Raw genomic sequence first — 26,349 nt, 5'->3', positions numbered from 1 at the left:
GTTTCCAAGGCAAACCATTCAATATCACAGTAATCCAAGTCTATGCCCCAACCAGTAATACTGAAGAAGCTGAACTGTTCTGTGAAGACCTACAAGACCTTTTAGAACTAACACCCCCCAAAAATGTCCTTTTCATTATAGGGGACTGGAATGCAAAAGTAGGAAGTCAAGAAACACCTGAAGTAACAGGCAAATTTGGCCTTGGTATATGGAATGAAGCAGGGCAAAGACTAATAGAGTTTTGCCAAGAAAATACACTGGTCATAACAAACACCCTCTTCCAACAACACAAGAGAAGACTCTATACATGGACATCACCAGATGGTCAGCACTGAAATCAGATTGATTATATTCTTTGCAGCCAAAGATGGAAAAGCTCTATACAGTCAGCAAAATCAAGACCAGGAGCTGACTGTGGCTCATATCATGAACTCCTTATTGCCAAATTCAGACTTAAATTGAAGAAAGTAGGGAAACCACTAGACCATTCAGATATGACCTAAATCATTTCCCTTATGATTAAACAGTGGAAGTGAGAAATAGATTTAAGGGACTAGATCTGATAGAGTGCCTGATGAACTCTGGAATGAGGTTCGTGACATTGTACAGGAGACAGGGATCAAGACCATCCCCATGGAAAAGAAATGCAAAAAAGCAAAATGGCTGTCTGTGGGAGGCCTTACAAATAGCTGTGAAAAGAAGAGAAGCGAAAAACAAAGGAGAAAAGGAAAGATATAAACAGCTGAATGCAGAGTTCCAAAGAATAGCAAGAAGAGATAAGAAAGCCTTCTTCAGCGATCAATGCAAAGAAATAGAGGAAAACAACAGAATGGGAAAGACTAGAGATCTCTTCAAGAAAATCATGCAATATTTCATGGAATATTTCATGCAAAGATGGGCTCGATAAAGGACAGAAATGGTATGGACCTAACAGAAGCAGAAGATATTAAGAAGAGGTGGCAAGAATACACAGAAGAACTGTACAAAAAAGATCTTCACAACCCAGATAATCACGATGGTGTGATCACTCACCTAGAGCCAGACATCCTGGAATGTGAAGTCAAGTGGGCCTTAGAAAGCATCACTACGAACAAAGCTAGTGGAGGTGATAGAATTCCAGTTGAGCTATTCCAAATCCTGAAAGATGATGCTGTGAAAGTGCTGCACTCAATATGCCAGCACATTTGGAAAACTCAGCAGTGGCCACAGGACTGGAAAAGGACAGTTTTCATTCCAATCCCAAAGAAAGGCAGTGCCAAAGAATGCTCAAACTACCACACAATTGCACTCATCTCACACACTAGTAAAGTAATGCTCAAAATTCTCCAAGCCAGGCTTCAGTAATACGTGAACCATGAACTTCCAGATGTTCAAGCTGGTTTTAGAAAAGGCAGAGGAACCAGAGATCAAATTGCCAACATCCACTGGATCATCGAAAAAGCAAGAGAATTCCAGAAAAACATCTATTTCTGCTTGATTGACTATGCCAAAGACTTTGACTGTGTGGATCACGATAAACTGTGGAAAATTCCTCAAGAGATGGGCATACCAGACCACCTGACCTGCCTCTTGAGAAACCTGTATGCAGGTCAGGAAGCAACAGTTAGAACTGGACATGGAACAACAGACTGGTTCCAAATAGGAAAAGGAGTTCATCAAGGCTGTATATTGTCACCCTGCTTATTTAACTTATATGCAGAGTACATCATGAGAAACGCTGGACTGGAAGAAACACAAGCTGGAATCAAGATTGCTGGGAGAAATATCAATAACTTCAGATATGCAGATGACACCACCCTTATGGCAGAAAGTGAAGAGGAACTAAAAAGCCTCTTGATGAAAGTGAAAGAGGAGAGTGAAAAAGTTGGGTTAAAGGTCAACATTCAGAAAACGAAGATCATGGCATCTGGTCCCACCACTTCATGGGAAATAGATGGGGAAACAGTGGAAACAGTGTCAGACTTTATTTTTCTGGGCTCCAAAATCACTGCAGATGGTGATTGCAGCCATGAAATTATAAGACACTTTCTCCTTGGAAGGAAAGTTATGACCAACCTAGATAGCATATTCAAAAGCAGAGACATTACTTTGCCAACAAAGTTTCGTCTAGTCAAGGCTATGGTTTTTCCTGTGGTCATGTATGGATGTGAGAGTTGGACTGTGAAGAAGGCTGAGCGCCGAAGAATCGATGCTTTTGAACTGTGGTGTTGGAGAAGACTCTTGAGAGTCCCTTGGACTGCAGGGAGATCCAACCAGTCCATTCTGAAGGAGATGAGCCCTGGGATTTCTTTGGAAGGAATGATGCTAAAGCTGAAACTCCAGTACTTTGGGCACCTCATGAGAAGAGTTGACTCATTGGAGAAAACTCTGATGCTGGGAGGGATTGGGGCAAGAGAAGAAGGGGATGACAGAGGATGAGATGGCTGGATGGCATCACTGACTCGATGGACCTGAGTCTCAGTGAACTCCAGGAGTTTGTGATGGACAGGGAGGCCTGGTGTGCTGAGATTCATGGGGTCGCAAAGAGTTGGACACGACTGAGCGACTGATCTGATCTGATCTGATCTGACACAATAATGGCAAGCTTGATAAAATTCACAGATACAAACACATTCATGGGCTTCCCTGGTGGATCCGTGGTAAAGAATATAGCCGTCAATGCAGGAGATGCAGGAGACATGGGTTTGATCTCTGGTTTGGGAAGATCCCTTGGAGAAGGAAATGGCAACCTACTCCAATACTGCTGCCTGAGAAATCCCACAGAAGGAGGGGCCTGGTGGGCTACAGTCCTTGGGGTTGCAAAGAGTCAGACACTACTTAGCGACTAAAAACCAAGAAACACACACATAAACACCAAAGTCTGTCTCACCTCAATTTTTGCAGAAAGTATCTTCTGAAAAACGTATAAAATCAATACCAACCCTCATGCCCTAAACACAACTTCTGTCCCCTTCCTGTCCATCTAGTCGTCTCCATGTCAGTGGAAACTTGGGCAAGAGACGGGGACTAAACACAAGGCTCAGTGTGGTCAGGGGTCTTAGATCAAGAGAAGCATCAGAGGCCGGGGGATGGGATGTGGACCAGCTTTGAGGGAATAGACACTCATTTCTTCTTCATACAATAAATGGTAAACTGCTTGTAATTCTCCAAATACTAAAGATAATTCTGGAGATAAGTGTGTTTTATCAGATTAACTCCTTTACCAGCCATAGTTATAAACTCTGGACAAATTATGTACAAAATCAACTATTTAAAGGCTGTTAAGTGTTACCCAAAACAGCAGAAACTGAAGAGAACTGTAGCATTGAAAGAAGAGAACCACAGAAAGGAGATCCATGATTTTCTCTCTTCCCTGTGGGACACACACCAGGTTTTCTAGTTCCTGGAGGATAGAGTCCAAGCAGGAGACCGCACTTTAGAGCTAAGAGTTGGAAGTTACATTTGAGGGAATCCAGAGTTGCTGATCTGAAGAGGAGGAATCCCAGCAAGGAGGAAGAAGCCAGACCCTAATCTGAGTGCAGACTTCCCTCAAGTCCCTGCCGACTCCTGAACCACACGGGCAAGGGATAAAATCTTCATGGTTTTGTGTTAAAGTATCCTCCAGGTGGCTCAAAAGTCAGGGGAAATCTTTAGGAGCTGATTGTCAGAGGGAGACAGAGCTTCAGCCCTGGCCAAATTTTAGGAATCTGCTAAATATTTCAGATTTTCCATTAGATCCCAAAAAGAGTTAAGGCCTATGAGTAAGATCGTGCTCTGGGACTGAGATGCTAAGATGTTAAGACGAAGAGGTAAATCAAAATAGACCTACTGAAATAAACTGCAAAAACAACCCACTTGCAAGTGATAAGAGATCCACTGATAATTTAATTGCTTGCTAGAAAAATAACAATTTTTAGAGAAAGACAACAGAATCTAGAGTCCTTACAAAGTATCATTTGCAATACCTACTACACAATGAAAACAAACAAATTAACTAAACAAACAAATCGAAACATGAAATTCATAGTGAAGGGAAAAGGCAGTCAATATTTACAGACCTATAAATCTCCCAGATTTTGGAATTGATGAATAACAACCCTAAAATACCTATGCTAGATTTATTAAGGAGACTACATAAAAAGTGAGTAAAAGGATAAAATAAGTGTAATAGTGGAGAATTTAAGAAGAGATATGAGAGCTATAAAAATTATAAATTGGAAAACAGGAAATGCTATAAGTGAAAAATATAATGCCTGAAATACAAAATTCTTTAGAGGGATTGGAGAAGGCAATGGCACCCTACTCCAGTACTCTCGCCTGGAAAATCCCATGGATGGAGGAGCCTGGTGGGCTACAGTCTATGGGGTCGCTGAGTCAGACACGACTGAGCGACTTCACTTTCACTTTAGATGGATCAACAGAAGGTGAAACACAGCTGAAGGATGAATCAGTGAACTTGAAGACAGATGAGTGGAAAGTACCCAACCCAACCTCAGGGAGAAAACAGACTAACCAAAAAACAGTGACAACAATGACAAAACCCTAGAGCGTATTGACCTTGGGGACAGCCAGAATGCAGGAAACGCTTTCAAATCATGAAAAACACCACCAACTTAGAATCTAATGTCTACCAAACACGTATTTCACATATTCAGCAAAACTGAGACCTTTTCATATATGCAAACTTAAAGACTTTGTTGTCAGCAGTCCTAAAATGTAAGAAGTACTTCAGAAAATTCTCCATCAGAAGCAAAACAATGTCATGTTAAAATAAGGAGTTATAAGAATGATTGTATATTATAAACTGGATGTTATAAACATATGTGTAAATATAAAGAAATGTTTTCTTAAGTCTTTCTTTCCTTTTAAATGTCATTTAAAAGTAAAGTGATTCCTTAAAGCAAATAATGGCAACCCGCTCCAGTTTTCTTGCCTGGAGAACCCCATGGACAGAGGAGCCTGGCGAGCTACAGTCCATGGGGTTGCAAAGAGTCAGACATGACTGAGCAACTAACACACAAAGCAAATAATACAAACTAAAAGAATATAGTGTGAAGCCTGTAACAAATGTAAAGTTGAGATGTATCACAATGCTGTGTGTATCACAAAAGGTGGCCATGTTGTAAGACTCTTACATCAAGTGTGTGCTGGGTCATTTGGCAGTGACCATGGCAAGCAAGCTTCATCCCCAAAGCAACCACTTAAAAAAAGGACAAAAATAGCTAAAACAAAATTCAGTACTAAAAAGTACTTGATTATCTGAAAAGAAGGCAGAAAAGGAACAAAGAACCAGGAAGCAAAAGAAAACAAATACGAAGTTGTTAAGATTAAATCCAATCCAACCAAGTATCACACTAAATGTTAACAAACTGGATACTAGAGTTAAAGGAAGTGATTGTCAGAATAGGAAAGAAAGCAGGGCCAAACTCTGTGTTATTTGTAGGAGGCACACTTTAAGAGGCAGAGAAGCCAAGAGTGAAAATATGGAGAGTTTTACTCTGTAAACACTTAGTATAATGAAACTGGGATAGCTGTATATATCCAGGTAGAAAGGGTGTCAAGAAAATATATTTATTTTTAAAGATAAAATCTGACTACACCAAGAAGATATAATAAGATAACATCAGTGCTTCAAACATTTGAAGCAAAATAGAATTAAATGAAGAAGTAGACAAATCCTCAGTTACAGTTGAAGATTTTAATACTTCTTTCTTCATAATTAAAACAAGTAAACAGACAAAATCATTAAGCATATAGATGACATCACTGTGAACAAACTTAGCCTAATTGATGTAAATAGACTCCCACACAGCAATGGCAAGAACATAATATTTTCAAGTGAATAGAACATATACTGATATAGACCATATATGATGACATAAAGCAAATCTCAATAAATGTAAAGGGATTGAAAGCATAGAGTCTGACCTCAACAGAATTATAGTAGAAAACAAGAATGAAATATTTTTAAAATAACCATTTGAAAATTAAGCAAGAAACTAAGAAATATAAAAATTCAACAAAATCTCAAGCAATTAGGACATATTTTGAGCTAAATAATAATGGAAAACAGTATAGCCAAATTTGCCATATCAATAGCAATTTATAAAGGAAAGTTAATCTTTCCAAAGATTTCTATTATAAAGAATAGGTTTAAAATCTAAGATGTATCATCAGGAGTCATAACAGACAGAGAAATTAAACAACAACTACAAAATGCTAAAGAAAGAATGCAATAGCAGAATATACGGGATATGCGTGCTTAGCTGTTTAGTCATGTCCCGCTCTGCGACCCCATGGACTGCAGCGCGCCAGGCTCCTCTGTCTATGGGGATTCTCCAGGCAAGAATACTGGAGTGCGTTGTCATGCCCTCCTCCAGGGGATCTTCCTGACCCAGGGATCAAACCCAGGCCTCCAGCATTGCAGGTGGATTCTTTCCCAGCTGAGCCACCGTGGAATCCCACACAGAATATAATGAAGTAGAAAATAAAAATGGAGAAAAATAATAAAGGCAAAAGTTGTTTTTGAAAAAAAAATTGAAAACTGATAAAACTTTAGCTAGACTAGTGAAGAAAAATGAGATTACACATTTCTCAAACTGTGTTCATCAAACCCTGGGTTTGCAAGAAGTTAACATATTTTTCCTGAATAAAATGACCAGTTAACTCAGAAATGCTGTTTAAATAATAAGATTTCTCTACCCTAGGTCCTCAGAGCATCCCTTGTTTTGAAAAAGGGCCTGTGTCCGGTCACCCCACAGACAGAAGATCCCTTTGATTTGAACGTAATAGGCATCCTTCTGCGGAAGATCTTCTGGTATTTATGGGACCAAAGTTGGGGGAACAGGGTTGTGCTATTTCTCTGTAGTTGGGTTAGTGGATGGGTTACGGTGTCCTTAACAGAGAGAAGGAAGCATCAAAGTGACCACCCCTTTTAAAACATTTTTATTGAAATGTAGTAGTTGATTTACAACATGTGCCGGTTTCAGGTCCACGGTAAGACACTGAGTCTCTGTGCTACACAGCAGATCGCTGCTTATTTTATATATAGTGGTATGTATGTCTGTTAATCACAAACTTCCAATTTACGGCCCCCACTTCCCCTTTGGTAACTATAAGTTGGTTTTCTGTGTCTGCGAATCTATTTCTGTCTTGTAAAGAAGCTCATCTGTGTCCTTTTTTAGCTTCATCACATATAAGTGATATCATATGATATTCGTCTTTGTCTGACTTGCTTCTCTTAGTCTGATCATCTTGTGGCTGCTCTTTTAAACAACTTACTCCAGTATTGCTGGTGTTGGACAGAAGATGCGGCCCCCGAGATGGGCCCGAGTGTTGCAGGTGGCTTTGCCCTCTATTAGCTCATGCCAGGGGAACCCTCTGAGGCTCCCACAGGGTCCAGGTGGCCCCTTGTGATGGTGCCAACTGGCGATCCATGCATCTTATGGAAGTAGCTAAACCCAGCTACTTGGGCACCTGAGCCACCGCCAGTTTGCCTCTGCCTTTCTGGGGCACCGAGTCAGCTCAGGGATCCACACCCGCATTCGTGACCGCTGGAGCTTGGAAGGACCTGGGAGTGTTTTCCACCTGAAATGCGCAGCAGCTCCACAGAAGAGCGCGGGTGCTGCACTCACATTTTTGCTCGCGCACGCGCTCATCTGCCCCTGGAGGCACCCCCTTTATTGCTGCTTCCCGCACAGAACTGCGGGTTCATTCGCATTACCTTTTATTTAAGCTGTGCCTTATGACATAAGATCAGATCGAGCTTTTTCTCCCCTAGAACACCTCCTGTATTCTGCATTTGAGAATCTTCATTTTAAGACTTAATTCAGCAATTTTATTTGGAATTCATATACCCTTTGTTTCTCTACAGCTGTCTCTGTTCCCCCTGCTGGGGAGGAAACCTGGGCTTATTATTGCTGGGGAGGATGTTTCAGGCTCTCACACACAGACGCGCCCGTGTGCTTTTGTCAACAGAAGTGAAACTTTCCAGACGTCATACATATTTTTTATTAGTTTTCTTTCCCCACGTGTGATCTGCAGACTCCAAGCTAATAGTCATCGATTTCACGTCCTCATTTTAAATTATTCGTCATGCTGGGCAAGCAGGAAAGGAACTGCTTTTAGGGCCATGTGAGAATTCCTCAGATTTTAGATTCTGAAAAATCACCATGGCTGCTAGATCGCAGTAAGTCATTTCCACCAGAAAGCAATTGATGGGGTGAAGTGTTGGGAAGGAACTCCTAAAAAAGCACTGGATTGTTTCTGGGTAAAAAGAACTCTAGTCTCTTTAATTTTAAATTAAATTTTTGATGATTTTTATTGTTTTAATAAATTGAACATAAACTCTCAAATTAGTTTCCCTAAATCCTTAAGGTCTATTTCAATCACAGTTTATTTTAAAAAATAAATAAAAAGCAATACCCTGTATTTGAATTATCTTCTTGAAAGATGTATTACACTCCTAAGATTTCGGCAGCTGAACAAAATTGTTATTGGGAGGGATGTGTTATGAATGAGATTTCAGAATAATTCTCAAGGTTCTATGACATTGTGTATCCGGTGGAACAGAACCACTAAAGATGGATGTTTTTACTCCTTGATTCATTCATTTATTCATCATTTTATTCTTTCATTGAAAAGAATGTATTTGAATTCGTGTTTTAAAACTTGCTATGGACCTGGCATAAGGGGAAAAAAAAGATGTGGAAACAAACACTTCTCAGAATTCCGGGGTGATTGGGAGGGTTCTAGATGCTAAATGCTCGCTGACTTTTCTAATCTGATAACAGTGGGCCTCTGGGGGGTGGTCCGGGAACCTTCACCTTCACCTCCTTGTCCTCCCTTTAAGCTGCAGACGCCACCCCACCTGCGGTGGCCTTGGTGGTGTGTCCACGTGGCCCCTCCAAGTGGCTACCCAGCCACCGGGATGGGAGCCAGCAGGAAGCAGGGGTGCTGGGTGTGTGTCTGCAGCCTCAGGCTCACACTCCAGCCACCTGCCGGGAGGAGGACGGTCCTGGGATCCACCGGGCCCAGGAAGAGAAGTGCATCCCAGGGTCCAGACCCAGGAGCTGGGAGGCGGCCGGAGGCAGAGGGCGGGCTGCGCAGATGCTAAGAAGGGAGAGGGGTGGTCGTCTCCTGCGTCACGGGTCACACACGACACGCCTGACGTCGCTCAGCCTAGGGTCACCGAGGCTGCCGTCATCTGTGCCGGGAGATAAAAGGAGATGCAACAAATGATAACAATATAAGTGAACGTGACTTAGGGGCTGAAGGTGTCCCAAGCTCTGTTCTAAGCTGACCTAGAGCCTGAATCAGCCCTGGCACGGAAGTGAAGCCTCCTGTCACTGAGGCCGAAGGCAGGCGCCGTGGCAGCCTGGAGCCACATGGCCGGTGGGGCCGGAGCGGGACATTCAGAGCCCGAGCCGCGCCTGCACCGCTGGCGGGCGCCGGTCCCCGTGCCTGCAGAGGGCCTGTCCCTACTCCCGGGCGGGCTGTATCAGCATGGCGGTGGAGCTAAGTCACCAGCATGGACAGCGTTACCACTCTCAGCATCTCCAATGTGGCCGTGCCCGTGGGTGCGTGAGCTTATATCTGCTTCAGTTTATCTCCCTAGAAAGAGACTGCCCTCCTCAGCTGGCATGAAAAGGAGCAAGTCCTTTCTTGCTGCCAAGACATGTTACTTTCTGAGCCATATCTGTCCTGCTTCTTTGTCCAGTTGTGGTTATATTTCTCAGACATCGTTAATGGAATATATCTGTGGATGTGGATCGATCCATTTGGAATGTTTGTATTTGCCTTTGATGTACTATTATTTATGTTGGTGACTGCCAGGTAGTTATCTAAAGATGGTACAAATGCCCCTAAGTCCAGGCTCTATGTATCTTGCTGTGACATCTGTATCCAAACGTCCAGAACGCAAGGAGCAATCCCGACAAGTAGCTGCAAACGCGGACATCACCCGCTGTGCCTCAAGGGTACTTTTATTCGTGGTCTTTTGGCTCCTCTGCCTAATTGCTCTCACACTGCCCTTCGTGTGCTCCTGTGGCCACAGCCTGGCAACACCGCCTGCCCCTTCCATTTTGCGTCTGGACCTTCTCTCCGCAATGCGGCCCCGGTTCTGTCTCTGAAACACAGCACACTATTTGTTATACTCGAGGATCAGTGTGAATTAAAACCATCCCTGGAAGGTTGTGCATCGAACCAGGAAGGGATGAATAACTTCCAGCAGACATCCCTATATTTTATGTCAAGGCTCTGTCATGTCGTCTGGAGGAAAATCCATTTAAGGAACTGGCCCTCAGAGGTGGGCCGGGTGGCAGCGGCGTGGCAGGCTCCTGTGTGGGGCCCAGTGTGACACCTGATGTTGGCCGCAGTGGAGACACGCAGGGGAGCAAACGTCAGGGCCCCGTCAGGACGCCTCGCGCCTCTCGATCACTGCGGGATCCCACAAAGGGCGGCTTTGGGCAGCTCAGGCGACAATTCCATTTGTCCCTGATAGAGTCACTTCTGGCTTCCGAGCTCAGCCCTCGTCCACCCTCCCTGTAAAGTGTGTCCGACTTCTCTGTCCTGCAGGCCGTCCACACCACACCCTCCCAGAAGGGACCGCACACCCACACGCTCCGTGGTGCTTCTCTGAAGCGGGCCCAGCCCTCGTTCCATGCGCTGCCATCACTTGCAAACTCCCCTTGTCCTTTTTAATTTTTAATTACCATTGTCTGTTCACCTTTGTTTTACCCGTGACATCTTCAATTTAAACAGTATCAGAGAGGTTGATGTGAACAGTTTTCTTTTCAGCTTAAGTGACTGCAGCTCGTTGAGTTGTTAATTATGCAGGGACGTCTGCATGGCTGAGGCTGGTGATTTGAATATGCTCTGATGTCAGGTCTCTGTCTGGGCGGTGGGGCTTGTAAAAGGATTATGATGATGTATATATGGTTCGTGGCTAAGTGGGCTAATGAAAGGACCTCATTTAATCAAACACAATTAATTAAATTAACTTATGATATTAACCCATCTTTCCGTGCATGTATAATTTATATTAATTGATTTGCTGCATTCGAATGGACCAATCAGGTGGGTGCCGACAGCCTAAGGAAGAAGGAGGTGTCATTAGCATTACTTTGATGCAAACCATAATTGATGGGTCAGTGTGTTCTGGGGATGTAGCAAAAGCTTTGCTAATTGTCATAAGAAGTTGAAATTGATTGTGTCTGCATTAGTACATAAATTTAAATTGATTAATGTTTTGTTCTAAAATTAATGTCCATTCTGGATGGGTGATACAATGCTTTATTTATTGGATTCATTAATGCAGTCTCAGGAAAAAATAGTGTTGAAGTTAGTAACTGAGTGGAGATCGTTAAGAATGAGCTCAGTGCAACCATCCTGGAGTCCACAGCATTCGCACCCTCGGCCTGCACTTTACAGACGGCCGAGCACAAAGGCCTCTGCTGAGGCCATCCGGGGCCGCGGTGTGATGAAAGCTCTTTTACAGACAATTACGAAGGAAAGCCCCCTAAACGTGCTGAACCATGTGTGGTTCTGGGGGGAGGGAAACGGGGCCTCCTCAGAAACGTGACCCCTTCCCAGAGGAAGCTTGGATGTTAAACACCCTCACAATTTATACCAACCTCCTCTACAAAAAAGGGAAAACACTTTCAAACTTGCTTGAATTGCAATTTATACTTTACAGCCAGTTGACAGAGATCATGAAATCTGAAATCACAGACGCTTTATTAGAACATAGAATTTAAGCCTTGGCTGCGTTTTTCAAAGATGCTTTTCTGTGGTGACTTTTCATTATGAAGATTCTCTTGTTAATGTGATTTGGAACCTATGTGGGTTTACATTTTAAAAACCAGCTTTGGATTTGGTGGGCTTTCCTAAACTGGCCACTGAGATTTTAAAGAATAGGAGATAAAACAATTTACATTTTTAACCTAACCTTGAATCTCAGTGATGACTAAAACCACAAATGAATTGAGAAGGGAGAGTCAGAGATCCACTGAAAAATTGGTTTAATTCATTTATAACTCCTTTTTTTTTCTTACCCAGGAAAGCTTAACATCTGCTTCTTATAAACTGATTTAAATAGAAAATGTGCAATGCATCCTTTTACCAAATGGTTCTCTTTTTATTGATGGAATAAAGCAGTTTGCCTCTTCTGGTTTTACTACAGCGCATTCGTGCTCTTAGAAATGGGACGTCTCTGTTTTCACAAGGAAGCATTCTGAACTTCACACGCCAGGGAGGAGATTAGAGCACTCTCTCTCTGCTGCCTTACTGAAGTTTGCAGAGTATTATTTACAGACAGCTTCTTGAGCCTAAAACACTTGAATTATATTCGAATATCACTCCATGTGGTGGCACTATGGAGTAACAAACAATAATTGGTTCTCAGAAAGTAACTTCTTCTTAACTTTCGTGATTGCCTTGATGGATGCTGAGGACTGGTTTTCCATTGTCAGATTTTAAGGACAGCAATTCAAAACTAAGTCATATTATTCCAAGGCAGCAGTGATGGGTTCTATCATAGCTGCAATTGTATGTGCTGTGTGGGGAAATGAGGGCTCTTATTACTTGTTTAAATTATGTTTAGTGCTCCTGCTTTATATATCTGAGATTTATACATGCCTAGTATATGTGCTATACTCATAAAATATATCTGTATATGTGTCAGCTTATTAAATAGCCAGCAAAAAAAAAACTAGCATGAATTTGAATATTCCCACATTCTGATTTTGTCAAAGCAAAAATGATAAATAATGCATTGTGTATCCTATTGGAAATATAGCAAGTGAAACCCCTTCTATCTTCTTTAAAAAGTGGTTTCTTGAGACACACATCCTAGGAAAAGAGTTATCTGCCCCAATATCAGATGATTTGTCAATGATGGATGGAGCTGAATCCAACGGAATTCCTGAAACCTGGTGAATGGAGAGCAGTGCAATGTCTGCGGTCTAATATTAAGGAAAAGAACTCCCGAAATGGCTATGGCTTTACAAACTGAATGTTTATAGCACACTTACTTTAAATTTTTAGCCATTTCTTTTTTAGAAATATTGTTGTGCTATTATTTATGATGCTCATTTAAAACATATAAGGAGAAAAACTGACTGCAGACGTATTCCTGCACGCTGGAAACGGTGGAATTCCAGTGAATATCTTGGGAAGCACAGTTTTAAATTTAAATATTTGCTGCCATTTTCTAAGGTTGAGAAGGTAGCAAAGATAGTGATTTAAAATAATATTGTCTTAATTTAGCAGTTTTGTGAATGCGTCACAGATGTTCTAAGAGAAAATTAACATTGTTTTGTTGGAAAAAAAAAAAAAAAAACAACCCTCTCACCACTATCCAGAACATGGAGGCAGTTGGAATAATTGTTTTGCTAATCAGGTGTGGTTTATCCTGAGGCGGAGCAGGGCCCCTTCCATGGGCAGAGTTCAGGGAGCTGGGTGGCTGGGCTGGGGAAGCCGGGAGGGAAGAAGGAACCAAGGCTCCCAAAGACAGCACAATCCCTTTGTTGGTGGGGAAGGGAATCCGGGGTCCTGGGTTCAATGTTATGCTTCAGGCAAAATGCACTGACTTCCAGCTTCAGGCCTGGCCCAGAACAAGCACTGGTTTTATTAGGAACCGCATTTCCGAGTTATAGGGCTCAGTCCATGCTCACATCTGATCACTTCGTCTTCACGTCCCTGGCTGGCATCCTGTGGTCTGTCTGCATCCCCAGGTAGAGCAATTCTACGAGCAGTAGGTGTCACTGCAGGCAGTGAGAATTCTTTGGGAGAGTTGCTGAAGGAAGGGAATGATTCCCAAAGTCCAAAGGGAGGAATTATCCTAAAGTCCAGGCAGAGGATACTGAGAATAGTTTTTAGTGTGTTATCTTGAATCCTGAGTTATTATGGTGTTATGATCAGGTTAAAATGAAACCACTCTTGAAATTCTTTTGCCGTGGCCCAAAGCCTCATATATACATACCCAGAGTTCTGTCTTAATTCTACAAAGTAGGCAGACCTCCCCGTCTCCACCTCCGGGAAGAGCAGACAGTTCTTAATCTGGGTTCTTCATCTTTTCCGAAAGTGTCCAATCTAGGGTTCCAGGCGAGTGTACTGCTGATCAAAACGCAGTCCATTATCTCAATGATGCAAAGCTAATCCGGGCTTTGGGTTGGACATTTTCAATGCGTGTCAAAAGAGAGCATCTTGGTTGTGACTTTATTAAACATCTACATGAAAGCTTTTCAGAAAGAGATAGAAAATCTTTTTCAAGGGATGGATACACCATTATTACGTGTTTATTTTTCAGGACACTGTGAATGTGGAAGCATCGTCCTAATACTACAGACATAAGGGATCAAAGGAATTAACCCCATCAATTGTATCGTGAGCATTTGCGATTATGACTACACGAGCAAAGAGCACACTTTCATCTCTCCTGTTAGACTCCCAGGTATGGAGCACACTCAGGCTGATGTAAGCATTTAGATTTTCTTCATTGTCTTCCTGGCTTACATCTCTCGATGCGCCAAGGATAAAGTCTCGGCCGTCTGCCTCCACACAGCCCAGTTTTGCTCCTGCAGGACATGTGGTTTGTATACAGGAGGGTGCGTGGTGAGGAATCAGGTCGAGCTCAGCCATGCCTGTGTAAGCCCATCTGCGGACGGGGAACTGAATTTTTTCAGATGCTGATTGCCCTTGAATATACGTATTAATTATTCAAAAATATTTTAATTGGAGTTACTTTGTCCCCAGGCAAGTAACACCTTGAAATGACCCCTTCTTCCTCATAAATGAAAACTGAATTCTCTTGAATTTTCTAGGACATCAACAGCAGATAGAGAAAGACCTGAGCCCTGTCTGACCCTCAGAGTAGAATACCAACATGGTCTTAGAACAGCTCCCCTGGAAAGGGCACTGCTGTGTCAGAGGAGGCTGTCCTTGTTAAATTCCAATCCCACAGGGAACAGGGATAAGTGTTCTCACTACTCTAAAGAGTTCATAAACTCTAAAGTTGTTTTCATATCTTGGGTTTCCTGGCAACTTTTGTATAAACATCAGTAGTATACTGGAAAAGCACACACTCGTAAATCAGTGACCAAGAAAAGTTTACATAAATTTAAAAAGGTAAATAAACACATAAACATATGATGCCAGAGAAAAAGGAACCATTGTGCCTTATTCTATCTTTTATTTTTATACTAAATTAAATATTTGGCTGTTCTTCATACCTTCATTTAAAAAAATTTTTTGAAGTATAGTTGATTTAGAACCTGGTATTGGTTTCTGCTGTACAGTGATATGATTCAGTTATACACATATATACATTATTTTCCACATTTTTCAATTATAATTTATCACAGGATATTGAATATAGTTTCCTATACCATATAATCGGAGAAGGCAATGCACTCTTGCCTGGAAAATCCCATGGATGGAGGAGTCTGATGGGCTGCAGTCCATGGGGTCGCTAAGAGTCGGACATGACTGAGCGACTTCCCTTTCACTTTTCACTTTCCTGTATTGGAGAAGGAAATGGCAACCCACTCCAGTGTTCTCGCCTGGAGAATCCTAGGGACGGGGGAGCCTGGTGGGCTGCCGTCTATGGGGTCCCACAGAGTCGGACACGACTGAAGCAACTTAGCAGCAGTAGCAGCAGCATACCATATAATAGGAACTTGTTATCTCTACTTGCATTTTTAATTGAAATATTACTTTAAAAATAGGATGCTACCACAGGTGAAGAATCTAAATTCCATGCTTAATTTAGGACACTCTGCAATATGACTCGGAATTTGAATTTTGTACACTGACACTGAATCTAAGCTCAATCCAAGGGATTTCTAAAGTGGCACATTTTTATGATCACTGGGACTGTTTGCCTGAATATGTGGCATAGACAAGGCGCCCTGTTGAAATCATTTTCTTATCAGCCTGCCTGGTGGGGAAGATCTTTATTTCTCAGCAATGAGGAATGATCCATGAGGATAGTTAAGCTGAGGGGAAGGGTTTTATTTCAATGTGTTAATAATAATGCTATGATTAATTAGTATTGCTTGAATGGAGAAGGGATTGTTTTAAAGGGACTTTCATGTTCTTTTCTCATCAGTATTAACCTTGTAATAGTAATAATCCCAGAGTCTCAATATAATTTTAGGTAATTTTTATATTTCTAGAAATTGACTTCTTTCAGTCATTTGTCATAAAATAAGCTAACGAGTTATAAGAAACCAGATGGATTTTAAACGCAGACACATGGAGAAACAACAAGACAAAGATGCCCACGGGCCTCACAGTAGGTTAAGGTCCAGGGGCCACTCAAGCTTTCCCAGAACCTCTTTATGGAGTGTCCTCCTCAGGGTGTGCACAAGAGACTAGGCTGGAGCTTGTGTTAACATGACAAGAGAAGTCTTGTAAAAGCTCAGAAAATAGTATTTGTTTTTTTTTTTAATGCTGATGCTAAGAAATTGATAAAGCTAGTAACATTCTACATTATTAAAAACTCAAACTAAAAGCCAACTAGCAGAAAATCTTAAAAAGTCCCTAGGTTATTAATGTCATTTCTTTCATGCTTCCTGCAAAAGACTAATTTGTTGTGGGGAGAGCTGACAATATAGTACATGGTTTGAAAAATTGCAACCAAATGCTGCCATTTCTCTAAGTATGTCCTCTGATGTTGATGAATCTTTTGGATTTTGTAACATTTACAATAAGGGGACACGCAAATTTCACAATGACGGTGGCACAGGACTTAGGCATTATTGTATTATATGTACACACACAGCCCCAGACACGCTGACGTGGCACACGAGTGTTTAAACTGTGATTCTACTATGGAACTTGGGCGTTTATGCCCAACACACAACCACTGTAACCACTGTGACATTAAGCGCCATCCTCACCTCTGTCTGTCTGTGAAAGTCGCTCAGTCGGGTCCACCTCTTTTCGACCCCATGGAATCCTCCAGGCCAGAATATTGGAGTGGGTAGCCTTTTCTTCTCCAGGGGATCTTCCCAATCCAGGGATCAAACGCAGGTCACCTCATTGCAGGTAGATTCTTTACCATCTGAGCCACACGGGGAAGCCCAAAAATACCAGAGTGGGTAGCCTATGCCTTCTTCAGCAGATCTTCCCAACCCAGGGATTGAACCCAGGTCTCCTGCATTTGCAGGTGGATTCTTACCATCTGAGCCACCAGGGAAGCCCATCCTCACCTCTACCAAGATGTTATTTCCCTTTGTCCTTGCCCTCGTGTCTCAATTTTATGAAAAATCTGACTACATTTTACTATAGTTATTTCCTTCAAATCCGTTGTGCTAAATTTACCATTTGTAGTGTTTAAAATTGTGTTTCTATGAATACTACACATAGCCAGATGTGTAAATGATAATTACAGAGTTCTTTTGTCTCTCCAGGCTGAAGTGTGGGGACAGAAGCCAGGCCGTTCTAGTGTACATTTTTCTGCAGAGAGAAATGAGTGATGTTTTGTCTAATGTTATTGTTTGACTCTCTGTGACCCTATGGACTACAGCATGCCAGGCTTCCTATTCTACACTATCTCCCGGAGTTTGCTCAGATGATTACAAAAATCATAAATCTTTATTATCCTAATATAAAAATGTTAACATTAAAAAAGACCTCCCAAATAAAAACATAAAATTAAAATCCAAAAAATTAGTTTCAAGAGTACACGTGTATTTATGAGCCTTTTGGGAAAAGTATGACATTGGAGTTTTCCCTCTAACTCATCATTATTTAGAGACATGCAGGGACAAAAATAGAATTCTTTTCTTATTTAATCTACCAGCCCAACTTTCACTTATTTTTTCCAAGTGATAATCATAGCTTAAAGAACAGAATTTTTAAACTAATACTTGGTCTGTGTACTACCCAGTAAGGTTTGTATTCATTTCCAAGCCTCATGGCTAGTGAGCAAGAGAGATTAGTCCCAAGTGTAAAAATCGGTTTTCTGTATAAATTGGCCCCAAAGGGAAATTTTCCAGATCGGCTTCTTGTTACTTGACGTGAACCGGTCAAAATCATATTTGTCCCCGTGTCATGTTACTTTAGCGGGGTGAGTTAAGGGAACAGGTGCCCCTTTGTATTGATCAGTGATCAAGGCAAAGAGCTCTGATTAGAGGTTGAAGGGGACCAGGAAGGGTGAGAAATGGAGTGCTGGCTGGACAGGTTATTGATGACGGCAATAACCGCGCGCAGGGCTCCCGCACCGAGGCCGTGGACTCGGCCGGATGAGCGCATAAGGACAGATACTCGGACCGACAACATGAAGAAGTATGGAGCGCAGCTCCTCACCTGGCAGAGTTATTAAAGTTCATTGAAGGAAGATGAACTGTTTCAATATGTTAAACACTCGAGGCTGTTAAGAGAGAGTTGCTGTCAGCAGGAACGCCGTTGTTTGGGGAGCTTTTGTTGTCTTTTTTTCCCTCCTTTTGGAAATTTGAAAGCGTGTTCACTTCTGTATCTTAGCTCTCTGTACAGGCTTTGGGAAAGCAGAGAAACAGCCTCTCTGCATGGACGCGGTTAGCCTCCAATTTCTGTAAGCTGCAGTTCAGCAGGGAGCCAACAGAACATAAGATGGGCTGGCTGAATATGCCTAAAACATTATCTGCTCATCCCTCTGCTAGGGCGTCCTCCCCGAGCTTGGTCCACACAAAGACCTCCACATCATCAGTCAGGCACGAGGAGCTTTCCACACTTCAACCTGGAATCAAGGGTCAGAAATAACCAACATACTGTGGGGTCAGAAAGCACAAATTTAAATTGCCCTAATGCCATTAATTTGGGAGCCACAAGGTTAAGAAAAATCAGTCAGTCAGTTCAGTCATTCAGTCATGTTTGTCTCCTTGCATCCCCACGGACTGCAGCACACCAGGCTTCCCTGTCCATCACCAACTCCTGGAGTTTGCTCAAACTCATGATGCTCAAAGTCAGTGATGCCATCCAACCATCTCATCCTCTGCTGTCCCCTTCTCCTCCCGCCTTCAATCTTTCCCAGCATCAGAGTCTTTTCTAATGAGTCAATTCTTCATATCAGGTGGCCAAAGTATTGAAGTTTCAGCTTCAGCATCAGTCCTTCCAATGAATATTCACAACTGATTTCCTTTAGGAAGGACTGGTTGGATCTCCTTGCAGTCCAAGGGATTCTCAAGAGTCTTCTCCAACACCACAGTTCAAAAGCATCAATTCTTTGGCACTTAGCTTTCTTTATAGTCCAACTCTCAAATCAATATGTGACTACTGGAAAAACCATAGCTTTGACTAGATGGACCTTTGTTGGCCAAGTAATATATCTGCTTTTCAACGTGCTGTCTGGGTTGGTCATAGCTTTTCTTCCAAGGAGCAAGTGTCTTTTAATTTCATGGCTGCAATCACCATCTCCAGTGATTTTGAAGCCCCAAAAATAAAGTCTGTCACTGTTTCCACTCTTTCCCCATCTACTTGCCATGAAGTGATGTGACCGGATGCCATGATCTTAGCTTTTTGAATGTCCAGTTTTAAGCCAACTTTTTCACTTTCCTGTTTCGCTTTCATCAAGAGGTTCTTCAGTTCTTCTTCGTTTTCTTCCATGAGGGTGGTGTCATCTGTGTACCTGATTTTATTGATATTTCTCCCAGCAATCTTGATTCCTGCCTGCGCTTCATCCAGCCTGGCATTTCATATGATATACTATGCATATAAGTTAAATGAGCAGTGTAACAATATATAGCCTTGACTTACTCCTTTCCTGATTTGGAAGCAGCCAGTTGTTCCAAGTCTGGTTCTAATTGTTGCTTGTTGACCTGCATACAGATTTCTCAGGAGGCAGGTCAAGTGGTCTAATATTCCCATCTCTTGAAGAATTTTCCACAGTTTATTGTGATCCACACAGTCAAAGGCTTTGGCATAGTCAATAAAGCAGATGTTTTTCTGGAACTCTCTTGCTTTTTCAATGATCTAGCGCAGGCTGACAATTTGATCTCTGGTTCCTCTGCCTTTTCTAAATCCACCTTGAACATCTGGAAGTTCATGGTTCACATACTTTTGAAGCCTGGCTTGGAGAATTTTGAGCATTACTTTGCTAGCGTGTGAGATAAGTGCAGTTGTATGGTAGTTTGAGCATTCTTTGGCATTACCTTTCTTTGGGATTGGAGTGAAAACTGACCTTTTCCAGTTCTGTGGCCACTGCTGAGCTTTCCAAATTTGCTGGCATACTGAGTGCAGCACTTTCACAGCATCATCTTTTAGGATTTGAAATAGCTCAACTGGAATTCTTTCACCTCCACTAGCTTTGTTCGTAGTGATGCTTCCTAAGGCCCACTTGACTTTGCATTCCAGGATGTCTGGCTCTAGATGAGTGATTGCACCATTGTGATTATCTGGCTCATGAAGACCTTTTTTGTATTGTTCTGTGTATTCTTGCCGTCTCTTCCTAACGTCTTCTGCTTCTGTTAGGTCCGTACCATTTCTGTCCTTTATTGTGTCCATCTTTGCATGAAATGTTCCCTTGGTATCTCTAATTTTCTTGAAGAGATCTCTAGTCTTTCCCATTCTGTTGTTTTCCTCTATTTCTTTGTGTTGATTACTGAGAAAGGCTTTCTTATCTCTCCTTGCTATTCTTGGGAATTCTGCTGTTGTTTGGAACTAAGGCCATTAATTTGGGAGTCACAAAAGTTATGAAAAATAACTACATTTTTTGCATTTTATTTTTATTTTATATTGGCATACAGTTGATTAACAATGTTGTGTTAGCTTCAGGTGTATAGCAAAGTTGTACATACAGGTTATAACAGAATATCGACTATAGTTCCTTTTACTGTATAGTAGGTCCTTCTTGATTATCTATTTTGTATATAGTAGTGTACATATATACGTTAATCCCAAACTCCTAATTTACCCACCCACCCTGCCACTGACATATCCCTTTGGTCACCATAAGTTTGTTCTGTGTCTGTGAGTCTGTTTTTATTTTGTAAACAAGTTCATTTTATCTTTTTTCCCCCTAAGACTCCACAGTTGAGTGACGTCACTTAAGTGATAGCATATGATATGTGTTTCTCTGCCTCACTTCACTCAGTGTGATCATCTCTATGTCCATCCATGTTGTTGCGAATGGCATTATTTCATTCTTTTTTATGGCTGAGTAATAACTCCACTTTTTTTTTCGAGTACAGAGAGCTCTAAATTAAGAGACAGGCAACTCTCAATACCAATTTTGCTTCAGGGTTAAGCTTTCTTTGTCTGCTGAAAGGTCACGGCAGGATTCAATGTTTTTAATCCTTCTTCAGTGTAATGATATTTTAGGAGATGTTTGCAAACGTGTAACCAGCTCCCCTACTCAGAACAGCATTTGTTTTTAGCATCTGAATCAACCCTACTGGCTGGCTGTTGGCGGTATTAGGGTATTAGTGTTGGAAGAGAGTTGGACCCTGGGATCGGGGGAAGGGGGGCGGGGGAGGGGGACAGTGGCAGTCAGTGAAAGTCATTGCCGTTTGTAATTGCAAGTACCAACTGGGCATTTCAAGGAATTCTTCTGTTCCAGCCCTGGTTTAGTTCCCATCTGGTAGTAGAAAGTGACTCAGCAGACCTACTCGCCCTGTGAGCTCGGCCAGAGGATGAGAGCTGGCTCACCGGCTGGCTGGTTTCCATTCATTCAAATCTGTGCTATCTCCAGAGCTGCGCATCCTGTGTTCTAGCACAAAATCTGACATTTCATATGATTTTCCTTCTTCCAAATTGGCTGGCAGATTCATTCCATAGGCTCTTCTTGAATACATATACATGAAGTCATGTGTTGTATGTCTACAAGGTCATGCGCTGTGTGTCTATGCAGTTGCGTGCTGTGTGTCTATAAAGTCAGGTGTTATGTGTCTATAAAATTGTGTTGTGTATTATGAAGTTGTATGTTGTATGTCTATGAGGTTGTGTGTTGTCTGTGAAGTTGTATGTTGTGTGTCTGTGAAGTTATATGTTGTGTTTCTATGAGATTATGTGTTGTGTGTCGATAAAATTGTGCTGTGTTTTATGAAGTTGCGTGTCTGTGGAATTGTGTGTGTGTCTATGAAGTTGTGTGATATGTGTCTATGAAGTGTGGTTTTGTGTCTTTGCTACACTTGCTACACAAGGGTGTGTTTTGCTCTAGTTGGACAAAGCAGTATTCTAATTTGCAATGGTACTTGGCATTTTTTCCTCCTTTTTCTTAAAAAAAAAAAGTATCTAAATTTTAAAAAATGACTTGAAACTTGTGAGATGGTTTTGCAGGACATTGATTCCCAATTTAGACTCACAATTTCTTTGATCAGCTCCCCATCTCTAAGGTAGAACTGGTCTGTGGCGTCTATTCCACTCTAGCCCCAAACTTATATAAATAACCTAATTTAACACCATTTTCTGTCCTAGAAAAATAAAGCATGTCCCTGCTCAGTGAACCCGAGAGCAGCAGCTGTATTTAAACATGTTTATCGCCAGCATCACTTAACCGCTGTGTAGACAGGGCCTATGGAAGGGTTGCACACCGCAGCTCGGAATCATCTCATTACCGCTCGGCCAGGAAGCCCAGGTGGGGAGTGGCTGCCGTCAGCCGCAGTAATTACCAGGTGGTTAGAGACCAGCTCCCCAACCCGGTGCCACGTGGGCTCTCGACTGGGGGTCCCCGCGAAATTGATTCCTTCCAGGAACAGGGTGCTCAGATGCCACAACCCTTTGAATGTCTTCCACATGAAAAGCGAGCCAGTGGTAAAGCTACAGAGATTTTGTTCTATGGAAGTATTGCTTGTGCAACATGAGATGAGTGGAGACACTTGAGAAACTCAGGTCCCCTCTGTTATCTTTTACAAGCTAACCCACCTCCTCCTTGAGATGAGGACCCTGAGTGCACACGGGCTCACCCTCCTGCTCAGGGTCATGCCTGCTGCGTAACTGACACTCAGTAAGTGGGCCCAGGATGCTGAGCTTGCACGTCAGACCTGGCCTCTGCGAGGAGACTCCCCAGCCCAGCCTCCATCTCTCAGAGCACTCGGCACTGCTGGCATCTTCTGTCGCTACCCCTGATGGCCGGTGGAGGGTCTGTTTCTGCACCAGAGAGCAAGCCCTGCATTGGAAAGGACTGTGTCAGATTGTTCCACAGTTGGAAAGGCAGAGTCTCTACGACTGCCTGACACATAAGAGGGGCTCGATAAACCTTCTTAGTTGGGTAAAGGAATGAGTCATCTAACTTGTGAGATAAACCTGCAGAGCAGTCAGTATTATCCCCACTTTATAGATGAGAACAGTGAGGCTCAAAGACACAAATGTGCTCAAGGTCACACTTCTTCTCTCTTACCTTCTGTTTTGAAGATTCACACTGTCAATTCTCCATGCCCTAAAATGATCACACCCATTTGAAGTGTTTCACTTTGACCATGTCATTCCTTGATAATTTGTTGTTTGTCCTGTAAATATTGTAATCCTATGACTTCACCACACGTTCAAGGTTAAATGATTTTATGAAGTGTGAAATTAAAACCTTGGATGTTCCCATAGATTAAAGACCCTGCTAAACGGCTATAAAGAAATAGAGCCATGAGGTTCCCTTTCTCTTCTGGGTGCTTTTCTCATGGGTTGTCATCACCTGGGCCTGGAACGAGTACTTTTTCCATGGCTGAATTGAATCTTAACTCTACAAGATCATAATCTCACAAATTTAAGATAGATTTACAAGACTTTCACAATCATACAATTCCTTTTTCTCCCACTAATGTTTGACTACTAAGGAGAAGGCAATGGCACCCCACTCCAGTACTCTTGCCTAGAAAATCCCATGGACAGAGGAGCCTGGTGGGCTGCAGTCCATGGGGTCGCCAGGAGTCGGATACGACTGAGCGACTTCACTTTCACTTTTCACTCTCATGCATTGGAGAAGGAAATGGCACCCCACTCCGGTGTTCTTGCCTGGAGAATCCCAGGGACGGGGGAGCCTGGTGGGCTGCCGTCTATGGGGTCGCATAGAGTCAGACATGAATGAAGTGACTTAGCAGCAGCTGAAGTAACTTTTTAATATCATATAATAATAATATAACTATTAATAGTTATAATTACAGTTATTATAATAACATAATAACTATTAATATGTTTTAGCTTTAAAACAACAGAAGCCCCCTGATAGAGCTCCATTTCGTCTGGTGTATTTATTGCCCTTCTCAGTTTACACGTGTGCCGCACACAGGCGAGAATGCACACACACACACGCACACACATACACACACATTTTTTTTTTTCTTTCTTTTGGCTGTGTGGCTTGTGAGATCTTCATTCCCCCACCAGGTACTGAAGCCAGGCCCTCAGCACTGAAAGAATTATGTCCTAACCACTGGGCAACCGGGGAGTCCCATAATTTGTTCTTATTTGTGCCTTTTCTCCTAAACATCTTAACCTAAGTATGTATTATTTTTCTTAAGAATCTTACAAATTTTAAGGTTGAATAGCTTAATAATGGTTTTTACCAAAGCCATTAACCTATTCTCACATTCCTCCCATGAATGTTCCTTGCTATTTTTTGAGTAATAATACACAGTTCTCACTCTTAAATATTTTACTATGATCATTTATAGGAAGAAGTGGCTTTTGGAAGCAGGTTTTCAAACCACAGAGGATCGGAAGTGCCCATGAGGGTGGGCAGGGGACCCGTGGGTGGACGTGGCCCAGCCAGGGGCAGATGGCCTATGAGTTGTAACCACTGTCACCTTTCGGGATGGCTTTCCTGGTGAAAACCAAACTGTGAGCTAGAATTCTGTTCCCTGGAGACAGTAACTCTGAAGAAGCACATTCTCTTTCAGCTCTAAAGGAATGTGTTCACGTCGCACCTTGTGGTGAGTGTAGCTCTTTATATTTCCACCTCACCTTACACATGGCACTGTATCTCATTTCAGTAGTTCTGACACCTCCAGTAATGCTACACGGGATCATACAACCCCTTGATTAAACAGAGAAACATCTGTTTCACATGGTGTTTGTTTTTCTGTGCTTCTGGTGACCTACTTCACATATTCCAAGGGTGGAAGTGATTCTTTAAAGGAGAGGAAGGTGAGAGGGCAAAGAAATTCAAAGGGAAAAGCAGAAAAACACAGAACTAAAACCCTGATGCTTCCACGGGTGGGAACGGACCATCGTCACGAGAGACCTGCCATGTGAGCACTCAGTGTCCCCGCATGTCAGCTGCGTGGACCCTTCCCCGCCCTGCTCTGGAATCTGCTGGCCTCTGTGGTCATTGGCAGTCTTGTCCCGGGGCCAAGCAATCTGAGAGAGGGCGCTGGATCAACCCACAGACAGAGATGGTTTCATCCATAAACCCTAAAGCAGAACACTTCTATTAATTTTGATTAATAATGTAGGGGCTTCCCAGGTGGTGCAGTGGTAAAGAATCCACCTGCCAATGCAGGAGATGCAAAAGATGAGGGTTAGATCCCTGGGTTGGGAAGATCCTCTGGAGAAGGAAATGGCAACCCACTCCAGCATTTTTGCCTGGAAAATTCCATGGACAGAGGAGCCTGGTGGGTTACAGCCCTTGGGGTCGCAGAGAGTAGGACACAACTGAGCAACTAAAAAATAAGGAAATCCATTTCAACATGCCTTTTACGGATTTTGAAACTTACCAAGAAATAGGGAATAGTTCTGTTCCCAGTGCCCTGGATGTGGATGATCAATGTCAACGCCTTGCCATTGATTCTGTGCAGTGCTGGGCGCCCAGAGAGAGTCGGAAGAGAGACAGGACTCCATCTCAGCCACGGGCCGTCTCAGTCAGATGCAGCTCCAGCGACCGGTGGTTATGATTTTGGTCCTCTTTCCTCTTCTCTTCTTTTCCTGGGATAAAACATGGAATTCCCGAGATCAATGCCCCTGAACTTTAAGGCCAGTGTTTCCATATAATCACTAAAATTAAACACTATGCTTTGCCTGAAAAATTAAAAAAGAGAGAGAGAGAGACAACACTGTTACAACCAACCTGCCCCTGGCCCCACTGCACACCCAGCACCTTCATCTAAAAAGACGCTTGGCTTTGTGTTATCCCCCTGGGGGTGGAGGGCGCTGCACCCAGGGGATGTGTTTTCAGGAGTCCCAACATTCTAATCTCCAAAGTGAGGGCAGAACTGCCAGCCCCAGACTTCAAAGAGTCAGGGCCCTTGGCCTCCCAAAGTGATGTGTATACAGAAAGGACTTCCCACTTCCTTGATCCAACTGAAGCAAGATCTCTGGCTCCTTCTCTCTTACTATTTATGACATGCTTCCCTTGTGTGGCTCAGATAGTAAAGAATCCACCTGCAATATGGGAGACCTGGGTTCGATCCATAGGTTGGGAAGATCCACTGGAGAAGGGAAAGGCTACCCACTCCAGTATTC

This window comes from Bos taurus, chromosome 24 (assembly GCF_002263795.3).
Source record: "Bos taurus isolate L1 Dominette 01449 registration number 42190680 breed Hereford chromosome 24, ARS-UCD2.0, whole genome shotgun sequence".
NCBI lineage: Eukaryota > Metazoa > Chordata > Mammalia > Artiodactyla > Bovidae > Bos > Bos taurus.
Note: the sequence above shows the minus strand (reverse complement) of the source record.